The 19821-nt window shown below is 44.0% G+C and overlaps 1 pseudogene; it reads left to right on the top strand.

Annotated features, from left to right (window-relative positions):
• The first annotated feature begins 15230 nt into the window (after positions 1-15230).
• LOC123460664 lies at positions 15231-15722 on the top strand (annotated as a pseudogene).
• Positions 15723-19821: the final 4099 nt, after the last annotated feature.

The raw sequence follows: 19821 nt of genomic DNA, 5'->3' as shown, positions 1-19821 counted from the left end.
GGAGGCCCTGGCAAGCCCATTCTTTCTCTCTCTCTCTCTCTCTCTCCCCCCTCCCTCTCTCTCTCCCTCAAAAGCACCTTTAGTTTGGTTTTGTTTTTGTTACCTCTGTGTCCTCAGTGCTGGGATTAAAGGCATGTACCACCATGCCCAGCTAAGCAAGTGCCTTTAACCACTAAGCTATCTCTCCAGCCCCAATAGTCATACTTTTCTTGTGGTGGAGCATGACTAAGAGTTCTTTTGGCCAGAAAACATGGCTTTCTGTTTGTCTTGCCATCTGGCCTCCACTGTTTTGTCTTTCTTTCTTTCTTTCTTTTTTCTTTGTTTTGTTTTGTTTTTGTAAGATAGGGTCTCATTGTAGCCCAGGCTGACCTGGAATTCACTAACTAGTCTCAGGCTGGCTTCAAACTCACAGCGATCCTCCAACCTCCTGAGTGCTGGGATTAAAGGCGAGCACCACCACACCTGGTTTGGATTTCCACAATTTTGAGTTCAGCCTGGGCTACAGAGTTAGTTCCAAGTCAGCCTGGGCTAGAGTGAGACCCTGCCTACAAACAAAACAAAAAATCCTTTTTGCCTTAGTTATCTGCTTTTGGCCTCTACCGCTGCAACTAGTAACCCTGCTTGGTCTTCTGGGGAGATTGCTCAGTGAAAATTAAAGACATCTATCTGCAAAGCTGCCAGCCCAGGTTCAACTAACCAGTACCCACATAAGCCAGAGCCACAAAGGGGAATTCCATTGGTCTGCTGTGTGTGGCAGTTAATTGTCCATGATTGTTTTTTTGTTTTTTGTTTTTTGTTGTTTTTTTTTTTTTTATTTTTCGAGGTAGGGTCTCACTCTAGCCCAGGCCGACCTGGAATTCACTATGGAGTCTCAGGGTGGCCTCGAACTCATGGCGATCCTCCTACCTCTGCCTCCCGAGTGCTGGGATTAAAGGCATGCGCCACCACGCCCGGCTGTCCATGATTGTTAAGAACTGAAAACAACTTAGAATTCTGTCAGTCATGTCTGATTAACTTCCACACACAGCTGAACACTAGCATTTTCAGTGAGCTGAACATTTTCAGCCCTCTGAAATTGTTCTAATCAAATCCTCCATGTTGTACCTTCTGGGGGCGGTTTTATCCAAAAGTCAAGGCTGATCTCTAAGGAAGGAAATGGGGAAAGGACATCGAGTTCTACCAAAGGTTGATAGCCAACTAACGCCCAAATGATTCAGTCAAGCATGCTAAGATAATGACACTCCAATAATACCCCTGCACACTGTAGCTTAGGGAAACTACCCGAGCAATTGCCTCTGCGATACAATCATGGACAGAAGTCATGTACAGACCATCAAGCTTGTCTAGGTCACCGAGGCTAAGCAGGACCAGCTCACAAGGACCATGCTCCCCACCCCATCCCACAGAAGCCTTTCCAGCACTCTCAACGTGCTTAAGTGTAACACGTTCACCCTACTGGCGTTGGGGCAAGAAGCCAGGAGCTGTGCTAAACTTGTTGCTGGGTCTTTAGACTATCAAAAAATCAATCCATCTTAGTGAGACTTCCTGATTGGTGAGCACATCAGTGTGTCAGGAGGCTGGTATGCCCTGATTCATCAGGCAGAGGCTACTTCTAGAAGCAATGCATTTGGAATGCTCCAAGACCTTACTCTGTGTGACTCCCTTAGTTTGACTGGTCTTGACTTGTGTTCCTTCTATTAAAACTAAAAGTGAGAGATGGCTTAGCGGTGAAGCACTTGCCTGTGAAGCCTAAGGACCCCAGTTCGAGGCTCATCTTCCCCAGGACCCACATAAACCAGATGCACAAAGTGGTGCATGCATTTGGAGCTCATTTGCGGTGGCTGGAGACCCTGGAGCATTCATTCTCTATCTGCCTTTTTCTCTCTCTCTCTCTGATGCTCTCAAATAAATAAAAAATAAACAAAAATCAAAAAAATTATAAGTGTAGGGCTACAGAGATGGCTTAGCAGTTAAGGCACTTGCCTGCAAAGCCAAAGGACTCATATTCAATTCCCCAGAACCCACATATGCCAGATGCACAAAGGGGCACATGTGTCTGGAGTTCATTTGCAGTGGCTAAAGGACCTGGTTTGCCCATTCTCCCTCTCTCTCTCTCTCAATCAATAAATAAAAATTAAAAAATTAGGGCTGGAGAGATGGCTTAGTGGTTAAGCGCTTGCCTGTGAAGCCTAAGGACCCCGGTTCGAGGCGCTCGGTTCCCCAGGTCCCACGTTAGCCAGATGCACAAGGGGGCGCACGCGTCTGGAGTTCGTTTGCAGAGGCTGGAAGCCCTGGCGCACCCATTCTCCCTCTCTCTCCCTCTATCTGTCTTTCTCTCTGTGTCTGTCGCTCTCAAATAAATAAATAAATAATTTAAAAAAATTAAAAAATTATAATTGTAAGTATATCACTTTTCTGACTCCTGTGAATCATCCTAGTGAATTGTCAACCAGAGGGGACTGTGGAAACCCCCAAATTTGTACCTTGTTGGGTAGGTGGTCTGAGATGCCTGAGTGCAGCTAGAATCTGAAATGAAGGCAGTTTTGTTGGAGACTATGCCGTATAATTTGTGGGTTCTGTGCTAGCTTCGGGTGGTTGTGTCAGAACTTCATTACAGTATACTAGTTGGTGTCAAACTATTACCTTTTATGGCAAAGGATATAATTAAGTTAAACATGTTGAGATGAGCTGTTTATCCTGGATTATCTAGATGAGTGCTAAATATAATTACATCTGGGGTCTTTTGTTCTGTTTTGTGTTGTTTTTGTGACAGTGTCCTGCTATGTAGCCCAAGCTGAGTGTTATACTTGTTATCCTCCTGGCTCAGCCTCCCAAGTGCTGAGAGTATAGGTATGTACCATCACATCCAGCACATGTGTCTTTAGAAGAGGGACGCTAAGTGCCAAGCATGGTGGCGCATGCCTTTAATCCCAGCACTTGGGAGGCAGAGGTAGGAGGATCCCCCTGAGTTTGAGGCCAACCTGGGACTATATAGTGAATTCCAGATCAGCATGGGCTAGAGTGAGACCCTACTTCGGAAAAAAAAAAAAAAAGAGGGAGGCTAAATAAAGAAATAAAATATATATATAAGAGGGTGGCATGGGGAAATCTGATGCACATAGAAGAAAGACAACGTAACCACCAAGGCAGAGACTGGAATGTTATAGCCACAAGCTAAGGAAAGCTTGGCAAGCCCTGAAACTGAAGAGGTAATGAACAGATTCTACCCTATAATTTTCGGACAGCACGTGACCCTTCCAACATCTTGATCTTTGCCCAGTGAAACTGATTTCCAACATCTGAATGTTACCGCTGGGGAAGAGTAAATTTCTGTTTTGTAGGCCATGAAATGTGTGGGGATATGCTACAGCAGCTGCAAGAAACTAACAACCCCTGTATTAGTCAGAGTTCTGTGGAGGAAAACAGGATTTAGCAAACTGCGTTGCACAGTTTTGGACGGACAGTCCAACAATGGCTATCTGTAGGCTGGAGAGCCTGAGAATCCTGTAGCTGCTCTGTCCATGAGGCTGCCTGCCTTAGCAGTCCCAATCTGGCACTGAAGGCCTGGAGGCATCCTAGAGGACCACTGGTCTTCAGTTCATGTGGAGAGGCTGAAGGAGCTGGCCTCCAATGTCCATGAAGCAATAGTCGGGTATATCCACCAGGGAGTAGCACAAACAGCCAAGCAAAAGACACAGTGTTCTCTCAGAGCTCCTGATGTTTTTTTTTTTTTTAAGCTTAGAAGAATTTTTGAGCAGGTCAGAGTGGTGTATACCTTTAATCCCAGCACCCAGGAGGCAGAAGTAGGAGGATCGCCAAGAGTTCAAGGCCAGGCCGAGACTACATCGCGAATTAAAGAAAGGTCAGCCTGGGCTAGAGTGAGACCCTACCACAAAAACAAAACAAAAGGAGGAGGAGGAGGAGAAGAAGGGACCACATAAGCCAGAGGCACAAGGTAGCACATGCGTCTGGTGTTCGTTTGCAGTGGCTGGAGGCCCCGGTGTGTCCATGTTATGTGTGTGTGTGTGTGTGTGTGTGTGTGTGTGTGTGTGTGTGTCTGGTTGTACAACAAACCTTTGTGGAAATAAATCCTTGTTCTTTGCCACTCAGGATCAGCAATAATCTTAGTGTCTGAATAGCAACTGCAGTCATCAGTGCTTCCTGGTCAAGTCATTTCCCCCTTGTCCTCCATCCTTGCTTCAACTCTGCCTATGGCATCTACTGGCAGCTAACCCTTCTGGCTTTCCTCCCTGTGCTGCACGTGGCTTCTGCTCACTCCTTTTCCTACTGTGTCTACTACTTTTCGTTTGCTGTCAAATGTCTCAAAAAGTGTATGCTTAGATTGGTCAAACATTATCTGATATGGTGCCTTTTTGGTCAGAGTGCTCTTGTTTCATTTTATTTATTTATTTATTTGAGAGAGAGACAGAGAATGGACGCATCAGGGCCTCCAGCCACTGCAAACGAACTCCAGATGTGTACACCCCCTGGTGCATCTGGCTTACGTGGGTCCGGGAGTCAAACCTGGGTCCTTTGGCTTTGCAGGCAAACACCTTAAATGCTAAACCATCTCTCCAGCCCCAGAGTACTCTTTGTCTTTCTAGACCCTCTTAATGGTGTTTAGATTCCACTCACTGAATTCAAAAGAATTAGATAGTAGTTTTTATTATTGCCAGACCTGGTGGTGCACAGCTTTAAGCCCAACACTCAGGGGGCAGAGGATCGCTGTGAGTTCAAGGCCAGCCTGGAACTACAGAGTAAATTCCAGGTCAGCCTGGGCTAGAGTAAGACCCTGTCTTGAGAAAAAAAAAAAAAAAAAAAAAGAATTTGTTTAAATAGTTTTTATTATTATGTTACTATTATATTTTGCAATATCATTTACTGTTGGTATTTTCAATATACTGGAAATCCTATTCTATTTAATCTTTGAATTAAAATTTATTTATGAATTTATTTCTGGTTTTTTGAGGTAGGGTCTCACTGTAGCCCAGGCTGACCTGGAATTCACCATGTAGTCTCAGGATGGCCAATTCTTCTACCTCTGCCTCCCAAGTACTGGGATTAAAGGCATGAGCCACCAGGTCTGGCAGATGAAAATTTAAATGTTAGCTTAGCTGGTGGTGGCTCATGCTGGTAGTAAATTGCTGAAGAGGTGAATGCAGATGGATCAGGAGTTCTAGGCCTGGGCTACACATTTAAGGGGCTGGGTAGATGGCCCAATACTAAAGGCACTTGTTTGCAAAGCCTACCAGCTCAGGTTCAATTCCTCTGTACCCAGGTAAAGCCAGATGCATGAAGTAGCAAGAATCTGAAGTTCATTTGCAGCAGCAAGAGGTCCTGGTGTTCTCAGATAGTCTCTTCCGCTTTCCGTACACATGAATAAACAAATAAGTAAATAAATAACATAGCTGGGGATGGTGACGTGCACCTTTAATCCCAGCACACGAGGCAGAGGTAGGAGGATTGCTATGAGTTCCAGGCTACCCTGAAACTGCATAGTGAATTCCAGGTCAGCCAGGGCTAGAATGAAACCTTACCTCAAAAAACAAGAAAAATAAAAATAAAAAACAGCTGGGGAGATAGCTCAGAAGTAAAAAGGCACTTGCTTGCAAAGCCTACTGACCCAAGTTGAATTCCACAGTACCCACGTAAAGCCAGATGCACAAAGTGGTGCATGTGTCTGTATCACCCATACTCTGTGTGTGTGTGTGTGTGTGTGTTCATAAATAAATTTAAAAAATTGCTGGGTATGGTGGCACATGCCTTTAATCCCAGCATTCGGGAGGCAGTGGTAGGAGGATCGCTGTGAGTTTGAGGCCATCCTGAGAATACAGAGTGAATTCCAGGTCAGCCTGGGCTAGAGTGAGACCCTACTGAGGGGAAAAAAAATTTAAAAACACACAGGGGCTGGTGGGATGGCTTAGCACTTAAGGCACTTGCCTGCAAAGCCAAAGGACCCAGGTTCAATTCCCAGGACCCACATAAGCCAGATGTACAAGGTGGCGCATGTGTCTGGAGTTCATTTACAGTGGCAGAAGGCCCTGGTGTGCCCACTCTCTCTGTCTCTCCCTCTCTCAAATAAATAAATACAATTTTAAATTAAAAAATAAACCCAGGTCTGGAGAGATGGCTTAGCAGTCAAGCACTTGCCTGTGAAGCCTAAGGACCTGGGTTCGAGGCTCGATTCTCCAGGACCCACATTAGCCAAATGCACAAGGGGACGCACACATCTGGAGTTCATTTGCAGTGGCTGGAAACCCTGGCGCACCCATTCTCTCTCTCTCCATCTATCTGCCTCTTTCTCTCTCTGTCACTCTCAAATAAATAAATAAAAATGAAAAAAAAAAGTTAAACTTAAAAAAAAAAATAAACACAAAGCACAGTTCAGGCATTTGCCTGCAAAACCAAAGGACCCAAGTCCAATTCCACAGTACCCATGTAAAGCCAGAGGCACAAGGCAGTGCATGCATCTGAAGTTCATTTGCAGTGGCTAGAAGCCCTGGCACACCTATTCTCTGTCTGTCTCTTTCTCCCTCTCTTAAATAAATGAATAAAATACTTAACTAATAAATACTTAAAAATATTTTTAGCCAGATGAGGTGGCATACACCTTTAATTCCAGCACTCAACACACAGAGGTAGGGCTGGAGAGATGACTTAGTGTTTAAGGTGCTTGCCTGTGAAGCCTAAGGAACCATGTTCAAATCTCCAGATACCACGTAAGCCAGACGCACAAAAGGTGAGGCAAGCACAAGATCACACATGCCCACTAGGTAGCAAAAGCATCTAGAGTCCGATTTCAGTGGCTGAGGCCCTGGTGCACCAATTTTCTCTCTTCCTCTAAGATAAAAAGAGGCAGAGGTAGAAGAATTGCCATGAGTTTGAGGCCAGCTTGGAACTAAGAGTGAGTTCCATGTCAACCTGGGCTAGAGTAAGACCCTGTCTTGACCAAAAAAATTTTTTGAATAAATATTATCCAGGCATGGTGGTACATGTCTTTAATCCCAGCACTCAGGAGGCAGAAGTAAGAGGATCATTGTGATTTTGAGGTAGGCCTGGGACTACAGACAGAGTTTCAGGTCAGTCTGAGCCAGAGTGAGACTCTACCTCAAAACATTAATGAATAGGGGCTGGAGAGATGGCTTATCAGTTAAGGTGCTTGTCTGGGAAGCCAAAGGACCCAAGTTAGATTCTCCAGGACCCACATAAACCAGATGCCCAAGGTGGCACATGCATCTGGAATTTATCTGCTGCAGCTGAAGGCCCTGGCATGCCCATTCTCTCTCTTTCTATCTATCTATCTATCTATCTATCTATCTATCTATCTATCTATCTATCTGCCTTTTTCTCTCAAATAAATAAAATTAAGCTGGGTGTGGGGGCACATGCCTTTAATCTCAGCACTTGGGAGCAGAGGTAAGAGGATCTCCATGAGTACGAGGCCACCCTGAGCCTACAGAGTGAATTCCAGGTCAGCCCAAACTAGAGTGAGACCATACCTAGGAAAAAATTTTTTTTAATTTAATTTAAATAAATAATTTTAGGCCTGCTGTGGTGGCTCACACCTTTAATCCCAGCACTCAAGAGGCAGAGGTAGGAGGATTGCTGTGAGTTTGAGGCCACCCTGAGACTACATAGTGAATTCCAGGTCAGCCTGAGTTAGAGTGAGACCCTACCTCAAAAAAACAAACAAACAAACAAACAAAAAGGCTGGAGAGATGGCTTAGCAGTTAAAGCATTTGCCTGCAAAGCCAAGGATTCCAGTTCAACTCTCCAGGACCCACGTAAGACAGATGTACCAAGGGGTACATGCATTTGGAGTTCATTTGCAGTGGCTGGAGGCCCTGGCATATCCATTCTCTCTCTTTCTTCCACTTTCTCTCTCAACTAAATAAATAAAATATATTAATTTTTTTTTTAAAGGGCTGGAAAGATGGCTTAGCAGTTAAGGTGTTTGCCTACAAACCCAAAGGATCTAGGTACAACTCTCCAGGATGCATATAAGCCAAATGCACCAGGGGCTATGTGGTGGTTTGATTCAGGTATCCCCCATAAACTTAGGTGTTGTGAATGCTAAATTCCCAGCTGATGGAGATTTGGGGATTTATGCCTCCTGGAGGGTGTGTATTGTTGGGGGCGGGCTTATGGGTGTTATAGCCAGTGTCCCCTTGCCAGTGTTTAGCACCCTCTCCTGTTACTATTGTCCACCTTATGTTGGCCAGGGGATGATGTTCACCCTTTGCTCAGGCCATCATTTTCCCCTGCCATCGTAGAGCTTCCCTTCGAGCCTGTTAAGCCAAAATAAGCCTCTTTTTCCTCAAGCTGCTCTTGGTTGGGTGTTTTCTACCAGCAATGCAGACCCGACTGCAACAGTAAAGTGATACTGAGGAGTGGGATTGCTGCTAGACACCTGACTATGTGGCTTTGGCCTTTTGGAACTGATTTTCAAGAGTAATGTGGGAGGATTTGAAACCTTGGCCTAAGAGACACCTTGCAGTGCTGTAAGTACAGCATGCTGGACTTTTCTGGTCAGAGCTGAAAGACCTGAATGCAGTAAGAACTATGGACTGTGAGGTTTGGTTTATGAGGGTGAGAAAGAGCTTTGCCTGGACTGGGCTAGCAGTTTGTGTGAGAAGCTTGCTGTTATGCCCATGTCCTAAGAAGTTGTTCAGGGTTGCTTTGTGTAGAAATGAAATGATGTGAGCAGAGAGATATGGCACAGAAAAAATGAAATCTTTGGGTGAACTGTAGCCCATTCAGCTGCAATGAGAGATAACAACCTTTGAGATTGGGCCAACTGACCTGCACTGGGGCAACAGGAAGAATGTAGACTCTTTTGAAGGGACCCAAGAGCTTAAGGAGTGTCCTGTTCTTCAAAGTCTGTTTTATTCTCCCCAGATTAACAAATTTGCACCCTGCCTGCTATTGTGGAGTATAAGAAATGCAGGAAAGAAAGGGTCATTGAGTTTGCAACACAGTCTTGTTTTGGAATGGCCATGGGCAGTGTGAAGCAGGTTTGCTGGATGCCTGCATGGGGACCCCATGGGGCCATGAGAATGAACCGTGGATTGCATTGGAGATGCCCGGTCCATGAGATGCTGCTAAGGAAAGCTGCCAGCCCCAGATGAAGTTTTCCAGGACTGTGAGTACCCTAGCTGGAGGGGCGGAATTGGAGTTCCAAAGACTTGTTGCTGGTTAGAATTATTGGACTTGGAGTTAGAGTTTAATGTTTTCCCTGTTTAAATCTTGTATTGGTTGAATGTTTCTTTGCTGTGCCCAATGCCATCTTTTGTAGTGTGAATGTTATTTTTGTGCCTTTATGGGGTTTGGGGTGGATTTTTTCTTAATGGCTCAGATCTTGGATTATGAGGATGTTTGAACATCATTGGAATTGGTAAAAAAAAAAAATTTTTTTTAAACTATCAGAATTTTTAAAGTTGGATGAATGCACTGCATTTTATATTGTGTATGGGTATCAGTTTATGGGGGCCAGGACGGAATATGGTGATTTGATTCAGGTGTCCCCCATAAACTTAGGTGTTGTGAATGTCAGGTCCCCAGCTGATGGAGATTTGGGAATCAACATCTCCTGGAGGGAGTGTATTATTGGGGGTGGGCTTATGGCTGTTATAAGCCTGTTTCCCCATGCCAGTGTTTGATCCACTCTCCTGTTGCTATTGTCCACCTTATGTTGGCCAGGGGGTGATGTCCACCCTCTGCTCATGCTACCGTTTTCCCTGTCATCGTGGAGCTTCCCCTTGAGCCTGTAAGCCAAAATAAGCCTCTTTTTCCCACAAGCTGCTCTTGGTTGGGTGATTTCTACTAGCATCTGGAGTCCGTTTGCAGTGGCTGGAGGCCCTGGCATGCCCATTCTCTAGCTCTCTCTCCCTTTTTCTCTCTCTCAAATAAATAAATAAAATATATTTTTAAAAAAGAGACAACTTACATTTAAAAAATTAAGGATATATAAGCAAAGCCATTTTGACTCTATTTTTTTTAAGTTTAGAGAGACTTTATTAAAGAGGAGATAGTAGAAATTCTTGCCCATGAGAAGGCAAGAGGGGGTAAAGCCCACCCATTTTGGCTCTTAACATCTTTCGTTATTGGAATCCCATCAGAAATTATGGTAATAGAAGCTGGGAACTGAAAACTAAGGAATATAAATGCCATCACTGGCAGAAAAATTCTGGTTTTATTCATAATATGAGCTGAAGGGCTGTGGGTACGTCAGTGGTAGAGCATGCGTGCCTAGCAAACACAGGGCCCTGGATCAATCCCAGCATCACTAGAAGAAAGAGAAAACAGAGAACAAGAAGAAGAAAAAGAAAAAAAAAAAGGAGTGGCGGAGAAGAGGCATAATGTGAGCTGTGTTAAGCATGTGTGATATATTATGTCAGTTAATTCTGACAATTATCTGGTAACTTAGGTTTATCTTATAGACGAGGAAAGTGAGTTTCAGAGAGGTTGTGGCTGGCCTAGACTTACAAAGGAGCTCATAGTAGTTGAGAATTAAACCAACTCCTGCATCTGAGGTTTAGCCACAGCACTGCGCTTTGGCAGAGAGTTGAAGGCCTCCCCTAGCTCACTAGGAGCTGTCGGCGGCAGCAGATGGCAGTAGCGGCAGTGAGAGCCACGTAAGCAGAAAGCAGGCAGAGGACAGCTACGGAAAGAAGACCAAGGCACTGTGGTACCAAGGCCAAATACTCCAGATTCTGTAACCTGTGACAAAGGAAGATGGAGTGACCTCTGGTGGCCTAAAACAGACAACCACTCCCGTGACCTACTGAGAGGTAAGTGCCTTAACTGCTGCACCATCTCTTCAGCCCAGGATTTGATTTTTTTAAATCATGTTAGCTTCATGAAACAAATTGGGGGCTTCCAAATTGTGGTTTGATTACTATAGTAAATAACAGTATAGCTATGTGTCCTTTGAAGAGTAAGAGGAACTTAGCTGGGGGCTGGGACATGGCATAGCAATTAAAAGGTACTTACTTGCAAAGCCTGAAAGCCCTGGGTTTTGATTTTCCAGCACTCAAGTAAAGCCAGAACAAAAAGTAGCTTATAAATCCGGGCGCACGCCTTTAATCCCAGCATTCAGGAGGCAGAGGTAGGAGGATTGCTGTGAGTTCGAGGCCACCCTGCAACTCCATAGCTAATTCTAGGTCAGCCTGGGCCAGAGACCCTACCGCAAAAAAACAAACAAACAAACAAACAAAAAAAGTAGCTTATAGCCCAGCGTGGTGGTGCACGCCTTTAATCCCACCACTCAAGAGGCAGAGGTAGGAGCATCACTATGAGTTCAAGGTTACCCTAAGACTACATAGTGAATTCCAGGTCAGCATGGACTAGAGTGAGACCCTACCTTGAAAAACCAAAAAATAAAAAGTAGCTTGTATGTCTGGCATTTGTTTGCAGCAGCAAGAGACCCTGACATGCCCACACACATGCAAATAAGTAAAAAGCTTTTCTAAAGAGGGCCTTGAGCTGGAGAGATGACTTAATGGTTAAGGCACTTGCCTACAAAGTCTGAGAATCCAGGTTCAATTCTCCAGATCCCATGTAAGCCAGGTGCACAAGGTGGCGCATGTGTCTGGAGTTTGTTTGCAGTGTCTAGAGGCTCTGGAGCACCCATTCTCTCTCTCTCTCTCTCTCTCTCCCTCTTTCTCTCTGTCTCAATAAAAATAAATAAATAATTTAAAGAGGGCTTTAAGAGCTGGAGAGATGGATTAGCAGTTAAGGTGCTTACCTGCGAAGCCTAAGAACACTTGTTCAAATCTCCAGGTCTGGCATGCCCAACTCTTTCTCTCTTTCCCCTCTAAAAATCAAAGGAAGGAAGGAAGGAAGGAAGGAAGAAGGGAGAGGGAGGGAAAAAGAGGAACTTAGCTGGAAAGTGTCAGGTTCTATTCTTTCATTAAATGACACATCCTTTATCACTGTTCAAAACTTTTCTTTTTAAATTTATTTATTTATTTGTAAACAGAGAGAAACACAGAAGGAGACTCTTTAGGCAAGCACCTTAACTGCTGAGCCATGTCACCAGCTCAAGTGAGACTTTTCAAATGTGTTACTACAAAGTTGCAAGTTGTATTCTAGTTCCTATTATCTTTAGCTATGATTGTCCCTTTTTTTTCTTTGACAAAGGTCTCACTCAGGCTGCATCCTCAGCTGACTTAGTCATAACTGTGAAGGACTGGTAAGGCGCTCACGGGCAGCGCTTTTCTGGCATGCCCAAGGCCCAGCGGTCAATCCTCAACAGCCACATCAAACACTCACACTTGATCGCAAATACTTGTCCTGCTCTTGGGAGACTTTCAAGGAGTTTATTATCATTTTCAAAAAACTCTTCAACACAAAATGGCTTGGATATCCATGACCTCACAGTGCCTGGCACTATCTATGCAAGACCATCATAATAGGAGGAAAAGATCATGACATCAAAATAAGAATGATGGAGAGGGGGAGGGGATATGATGGAGAGTGGAGTTTCAAAGGGGAAAGTGGGGAGAGGGAATTACCATGGGATATTGTTTACAATTATGGAAGTTGTCAATAAACAATAAAAAAAACTTCAAGTCTGGATAAATGTATATATTATTCTCACCAAACTTCCCTAAAAGCACTATACTTAATGTTCATATTCATATATTAATGCTACTCTCACTTTTGGATAGAGAAACTTCTCTTTTCAGATGGTGATGACCACTGGGATGACCCAAAAGGCAACATAGTGCTGAGAAGAAGTTACAGAGGAGTGCTCAGCACTGAAACATCTTTATCACACCCTCCAAGGCTCAGAGTCCATTGCTGAAGAGGTGGTGGAAAGAATGCAAGAGCCAAAGGAAGGGCACCACTCCTTACAATGCAACTGCACAGAGAGAAATCAGCCTCAATACCCACGACGTCACAGTGCCTAGCAATACTTTCACAAGACCCTCAAAATAGGAGAAAAATATGATAACACCAAATTAAAAGAGAGACTAATGAGGAGAGGGAGGGGATATGATGGAGAGCAGAGTTATGTAGGGAAAAGTGCAGGAGGGGAGGGAAATATCATGGTTTATTATCTGTAAGTATAGAAGTTGTCAATAAAAAATAAACCAGGTGTGGTGGCACACACCTTTAATCCCAGCACTCAGGAGGCAGAAGTAGGAGGATCACCATGAGTTCAAGGGTGCCCTGAGACTACACAGTGAATTCCAGGTCAGCCTGAGCTAGAGTGAGACCCTACGTTAAACAAAAAAACTTAAGCCGGGCGTGGTGGCGCACACCTTTAATCCCAGCACTTGGGAGGCAGAGGTAGGAGGATCGCAGTGAGTTCAAGACCACCCTGAGACTACATAGTGAATTCCAGGTCAGCCTGAGCCAGAGTGAGACCCTACCCCAAAAAACCAAAATAAATAAATAAATAAATAAAAAACTTAAAAAAATAAAAATAGGGCTGGAGAGATGGCTTAGCGGTTAAGCGCTCGCCTGTGAAGCCTAAGGACCCCGGTTCAAGGCTTGATTCCCCAGGACCCACGTTAGCCAGATGCACAAGGGGGCACATGCATCTGGAGTTTTTTTTGCAGTGACTGGAAGCCCTGGCACTCCCATTCTCTCTCTCTTTCTCTCTCTCTCTCTCTCTCTCTCTCTCTCTCTCTCTCTTTCTCTCTCTGTCGCTCTCAAATAAAATAAAATAAAAATAAATAAAATAAAAATAAGGGGCTGGAGAAATGGCTTGGCAGTTAAGGCATTTACCTGCGAAGTCAAAGGACCCAGTTTCAATTCCCCAGGACCTATGTAAGCCAGATGCACAGGTGGTACGTGCATCTTGAGTTTATTTGTAGTGGCTGGATGTCCTGGTGGGCCCATACTCTTTCTATCTCTCTCTCTCTTTCTCTCCTTGCAAATAAATAAATTAAAAAATTTTAAAAATAAAAATAGGGCTGGAGAGATAGCTTAGAGGTTAAGACATTTGCCTGCAAAGCCAAGGAATCCCAGTTCAACTCTCCAGGACCCACGTAAGCCAGATGCACAAGGGGGCACATGTATCTGGAGTTCATTTGCAGTGGCTAGAGGACCTGGAGCACCCATTTTCTCTCTCTCTCTCTTTCTCTCTCTCAAATAAATAAATAAAATATATTTTTAAAAATAAAAAATAAAAATAAAACCCTTCAAGCCAGGTATGGTAGTACATTCCTTGAATCCCAGAACTTGGGAGGCAGAGGTAGGAGGGTAGCAAATAAAATAAATAAAATAAGCCGGGCATGGTGGCACACGTCTTTAATCCCAGCACTCCAGAGGCCAAGGTAGGAGGATCACTGAGAGTTCGAGGCCAGCCTGAGCTAGAGTGAGACCCTATCTCAGAAAGCCAAAAAATAAATAAATTGAATAAAACTTGAAAAACCAAAATATAATTTTCAGATTTATTCTTTTATTTACTATACTGTGTTAAGTTACTGTTTTGTTTATTTGTTTTTCTTTTGTTTTTGAGGTAGGGTCTCCTTCTAGCCCAGGCTGATTTAGAATTCACTATGTAGCCTCAGGGTGGCCTGGAAGTCATGGCGACTCTCCCACGTCTGCCTCCTAAATAGTGGGATTAAAGGGGTGCATCACCATGCCCTGCTTAGTTACATATTTTTTTTAATATTTTATTTTATTTATTTGACAGAGAGAGAGGGAGAGAGCATGCCAGGGCCTCCAACCACTGCAAACAAACTCCAGACGCGTACCTCCCAATTGCTGGGGTCACAAAGTGAGCCACCTTCCTTGCCTGGATTTCTACCAAAGACTTGGCATGTAGCTCAGTGGTAGATCACTTATCTAGTATAGTTGAAGCTCTACGTTCAATCTAAGTATTACCAATGAAGTTTTGTTTTAAATTATACTTCTTTGGCAGTTAAGGCAGTTGCCTGCAAAGCCAAAGGACCCAGGTTCGATTTCCTAGGACCCAAGTTAGCCATAGAAACAAGGTGGCACATGTGTATGGAGTTCATTTTCCAGGGGCTGAAGACCTTTGTGCACCCAATCTCTCTCTCTCTCTCTCCCTCTCTCTTTCTCTCTCTCTCTCTCTCTGTCTACACACACACACACACACACACACACACACACGCCTCTTTCTCTCAAATAAATAAGTAAATAAACAATAAAATTAAAATAAAGAAAAAGGGAAGTTTCGCCAGTTCCAACCAGCATGCACCGCGCAGCTGCACCCGGAAGCTGATCCTAAGTGCGGCTCACGGACCGCGGAAATGAACCCATTAACAAAGGTGAAATTGATCAACCAGCTGAGCGAGCGAGAGGTTCGACTCTGGGTGGCGGACAAGGTGTCGTGGCACTCGGAGTACAAGGACAGCGCCTGGATCTTTCTGGGAGGGCTCCCCTGTGAACTGACTGAAGGGGACGTCACCTGTGTGTTCTCACAATATGGGGAGATCGTTAACATCAACCTTGTGCGAGACAAGAAGACTGGGAAATCCAAAGGATTTTGTTTCCTGTGCTATGAAGACCAAAGGAGCACAATTCTGGCCGCTGACAATTTGAATGGGATCAAGATCAAGGGAAGAACTATCCGTGTGGATCATGTGTCTAACTATCGAGTGGCCCAAGAGTCCGAAGAAGCCTAGAGAGCTCCGTGAGAAGGGCCGTGGGGCTAACACGCCTCACCGAGTGCATCTGAAGAGTCTGAAGATTCCAAACCCACGAAAAAGGTTCAGAAGACCACAGGCTCGAGCTATATTTGAAAATCTGGACTTGGAGGTACGACCTCCCTGGGGGTAGGAGTTGCCGAGCAAGGGGTGAAAGAATTGCAGACCTGCTACGGATTGGTGTGAGATTCTCAAAGGCAAAACAAAGATAGGCCAGTTCAGCAACAAGGGGCTTTGGGAAAGAGACATTTCTCAATTGAGCTTGGTGCGCTGTCAGCTTCCTAAGAGGGGTTCCCTACTGTGGGCCTATGGAAGAACATAATACTGACAGTTTTATTCAGGCTCCTAATCCAGGGCAACTGAGCCTGTGGCAAGCTATTAAGCATTACGCAATACACATCACTTGATGGAAGAAGATAGAGGACTTTTCTGCTTTATAAGCAGAAGAGATCATTCCCCAAATGTACTACTCCCTCAAATTACTAAATTATAAACATATGCTACCATTGCATTTATGTTCTAGAGGTTCTGGCAACAATATTTTGTCAATAAAACTGGTTTTCTCTGTAGACTGAAGAAAATCTTTGTTTTTTTTTTGGGGGGGGGGGGTTTCAAGGTAGGGCCTCACCTTAGTCTTGGCTGACCTGGAATTCATTCTGTATTCTCAGGATGGCCTTGAATTTACGGCGATCCTCCTACCTCTGCCTCCCGAATGCTGGGATTAAAGGTGTGCGTCACCACGCCCAGCTTTGAAGAAAATCTTAAAAGGAACAGATAATCATTATTAACAGCACAGCTAATATAAAATGATCAATATGAAAATCATACCAGGCCATTCCTAAGTTTCTGGTCTTCCAAATGGACCAGGGAATCAAAAATGCAAAACACTCTACTGGTGATTATATATACGTATGTAGATATAAAATTTATAGTATATATTTAATATTAATATTTATAATATATATAATTTATAAACATATATAATTAAAATATCTCTTGCACATAGTGTGACATGTTCCCACTGTTACCACAAACCCAAAGTCACAGGAGGGCAGGACTATGGAAATGCATTTTAGGGATCTTGTCCCTCACTGTTTGTAGGGCCACAAGCTCAAGACACATCAGTAACACCTGTGTTCAGCATTGTGGAAAAATTGTTTTCTATGTAGAAAGGAGTTAGAGGTGAGTTCTCTGGAGAGCAGTGATGCTGACCAGCATTAGAGACAAGGCCTGAAGATTCCAAGGTTCTCATTGGAAGTAGAACAACACAGAGACAAAGTCAGCAACATGTACTGTGGTAAGATCAGTGGTCTTAACGGGGATGGAGAGTTGTGGGCTACAAAAAGCGAGAGAGCCTGCTCTGGAGTGTGGAGTGAGCAGCACATTGGGTAAACAAGAGTTTCTAACAAAGAGGGCAATGAAGGTGGTGCCACTGACTTAGTACCCAAAATACACCACTTGGGGGCTGGAGAGATGGCTTAGCGGTTAAGTGCTTGCCTGTGAAGCCTAAGGACCCCGGTTCGAGGCTCGGTTCCCCAGGTCCCACGTTAGCCAGATGCACAAGGGGGCGCATGCGTCTGGAGTTCGTTTGCAGAGGCTGGAAGCCCTGGCGCGGCCATTCTCTCTCTCCCTCTTATCTGTCTTTCTCTCTGTGTCTGTCGCTTTCAAATAAATAAATAAATAAATAAATAAAATTAAAAAAAAAACCCAAAAACAAAATACACCACTTGGTAGATGAATGTGGAGGGTTTTCCTTCACTTTAACCGGAAGAGATCATGACCAAATCCAGTATTCCCACAGATTACCAATTTCAAACTATAAAATTTCAATTACGTTTTCATTCCTGAAAAAAAAAAGAAAGAAAGAAAAGGGCAAGGCCAGGTGTGGTGGCATACACCTTTAAAACAATTATACTTCTTAGAAGTTTTCCTCAATGAATAGTTTTTATTGTTTGTTTTATTTTATTTATATATTTATTTGAGAGAAAGAAGAGGCACAGAGAGAGAGAGAGAATAGGCCTGCTAGGGCCTCCATCCACTGCAAAAGAACTCCAGACGCATGAACCCCCTTCGTGCATCTGGCTTATGTGGGTCCTGGCGAATCGAACCAGGATTCTTTGGCTTTGCAAGCAAATGCTTAACCACTAAGCCATCTCTCCAGCCTGAATAGTTTGTTTGTTTTTTTTTAATATATATTTTATTTATTTAAGAGAGAGAGAGAGAGAATGGGTGTGCCAGGGCCTCCTTCCACTGCAAACAAACTCCAGACACTTATCCTTTCTTGTGCATGTGACTTACATTGAGTCCTGGGGAATTGAGCCTTGATCCTTTGGCTTTTCAGGCAAGCGCCTTTTGCTAAGCCATCTCTCCAGCCTAGTGTATAGTTTTGTTGGAAAAGAGGGTATAAAGGGTGTTTGAACCAGGACATGCAGAGTAATGCTTTGCAGCACCGACTTTCTGATATGATATGGCTGTTGAATTCATGATCTCATAATGACTATTGTTACCTGAACAAGCTCTGCACAATATTGGGCCCATTAAAATTCTGTCATGGGCACTCAGGAGGCAGAGGTAGGAGGATCGCTGTGAGTTCGAGGCCACCCTGAGACTCCATAGTGAATTCCAGGTCAGCCTGGGCTAGAGTGAAACCCTATCTTGAAAAACCAAAACAACAATAACAACAAAAAATCTGTCATGGATGGTGGACTGGAGTGAGACCCTACCTCAAAAAAAAAAAAAAAAAAAAGCACAAAAAAGTAGGACTGGAGAGATGGTTCTGTGGTTAAGGCGCTTGCCTGCAAAGCCCAATGACATAGGTTTGATTCCCCAGGGGCTACACAAAGCCAGATGCACAAAGTGGCATATGCATCTATAGTTCATTAGCAGTGGCTGGAGGCCCTGGTACACCCATTCTCTTGGTCTGTTCCTCTCCTCTCTCTGTATCTATCTGCTTGCAAATAACTAAATAACAATATCTTTAAATTTAATTTATTAATTTGAGAGAGCGAGAGACAGAAAGAGGCAGACACAGAGAGAGAATGGGTGCACCAGAGCCTCTAGCCACTGCAAAAGAACTCCAGACGCATATGCCACATTGTGCATCTGGCTTACATGGAGCCTGGGGAATCAAACTGAGGTCCTTTGGCTTTGCAGGCAAATGCCTTAACCACTAAGCCATCGCTCCAGCCCCAAATAAAAATATTTTTAAAGTTAAAAATAGTTGGGCTGGAGCGATGGCTTAGCGGTTAAGTGCTAGTCTGTGAAGCCTAAGGACCCCGGTTTGGGCTCAATTCCCCAGAACCCACATAAGCCAGATGCACAAGGTGGCACATGCATCTGGAGTTCGTTTGCAGTGGCCCTGGTGCACCCATTCTCTCTCTCTCTATTTGCCTCTTTCCCTCTCTGTCTGTCACTCTCAAATAAATAAATAAAAATAAACCAAAAAAAAAGTTTAAAAAATTGTCAATACATAGGGCTAGTCCAGGCATGGTGGTACATGCCTTTAATCCCAGCACTCAGGAGGCAGAGGTTGGAGGATCATCATGAGTTCAATGCCACCCTGAGACTACATAGTGAATTCCAGGTAAGCCTGGGCTACAGTGAAACCCTACCTCAATAATAATAATAATAATATTTTATAAAAGCTGGGTGTGGTGACGCATGCCTTTAATCTCAGTACTCAGGAGGCAGAGTTAGGAGGATCACTGTGAGTCCAAGGCCAACCAAGACTACAGAGTGAGTACCAGGTCAGCTTGGGTTAGAGTGAGACCCAACCTTGAAAAAATAAAAACAAACAAACAAACAAACAAAAACCTTTAAAAAGTATCTAACAAGCCAAGTGTGGTCATGCACGCCTTTAATCCCAGCACTCAGGAGGCAGAGGTAGGAGGATTGCTGTGAGTTCAAGGCCACCTGAGACTACATAGTGAATTCCAGGGCAGCTTGGGCTAGAGTGAAACCCTACCTTTTAAAAAAAAAAAAGTGTTTAACAAACCAAAAACTTTTTTTAAATTTTTTATTTTATTTTTGAGAGAGACAATGACAGAGAGAAAGAGGCAGAGAGAAAGAGCATGGGTGCACCAGGACCTTTCAGCCCTGTGAACGAACTCCAGACACACGTGCCCCCTTGGGTCACTTTTGTGTCTGGCTATACGTGGAACCTGGAGATTTGACCAAGCATTTTTAGGCTTTGCAG

This window comes from Jaculus jaculus, chromosome 5, assembly GCF_020740685.1.
Source record: "Jaculus jaculus isolate mJacJac1 chromosome 5, mJacJac1.mat.Y.cur, whole genome shotgun sequence".
Classification (NCBI taxonomy): domain Eukaryota; kingdom Metazoa; phylum Chordata; class Mammalia; order Rodentia; family Dipodidae; genus Jaculus; species Jaculus jaculus.
The sequence above is the reverse complement of the archived record's forward strand: the minus strand, read 5'-3'. Positions and strand labels throughout refer to the sequence as shown.